This window comes from Seriola lalandi, unplaced genomic scaffold (assembly GCF_002814215.2).
Source record: "Seriola lalandi dorsalis isolate HSWRI2012SDOR001 ecotype SW California unplaced genomic scaffold, Sedor1 jcf7180002053759, whole genome shotgun sequence".
Taxonomy (NCBI): Eukaryota; Metazoa; Chordata; class Actinopteri; order Carangiformes; family Carangidae; genus Seriola; species Seriola lalandi.
The window spans coordinates 19,528-19,942 of record NW_019524312.1 but is presented as its reverse complement, the minus strand read 5'-3'; the positions used below and the strand labels follow the sequence as shown (position 1 = coordinate 19,942).

The 415-nt window shown below is 44.1% G+C and overlaps 1 long non-coding RNA gene across 1 annotated transcript in view; it reads left to right on the top strand.

Moving 5' to 3' along the window:
- Nucleotides 1–15: 15 nt before the first annotated feature.
- LOC111651757 (uncharacterized) overlaps nt 16–415 on the top strand; it is a 1,882-nt gene continuing 1,482 nt past the window's right edge. Inside the window, exons 1-2 of the long non-coding RNA XR_002760533.2 lie at nt 16–148; nt 314–348. This is a non-coding gene — a long non-coding RNA (uncharacterized LOC111651757). The remainder of the gene's footprint in view (nt 149–313; nt 349–415) is intronic.

The following is a 415-nucleotide window of genomic DNA, read 5'->3' as shown; positions in this document are numbered from 1 at the left end:
CCCGGTCAGTGTGTGTGTGTGTGTGTGTGTGTGTGTGTGTGTGTGTGTGTGTGTGTGTGTGTAAAAACTAAGTGTAACAGAGCTGATATAATAATTGTCTGTGTGTGTGTGTCTGCAGGACGACAGAGACAAGCTCGCCAAGCCTGAGGTAAGAGAACAAGTCTGACTCGTGTTAGATGTTAATGAAGGTGCTGTGGAGTTGCATTATGGGAAATGTAGTATCAAGTTTTCTTCAAACTTGACGCATACAAGGGACTAAAAAATGATGATGATGATGATGATGATGACCATGTCTGTGGTTTGTGTTTTACAGGAAACACTGGTGACCACTTTGAAGGACGACAACAGGTACACACACACACACACACACACACACACACACACACACACACACACACACACACACACACACACA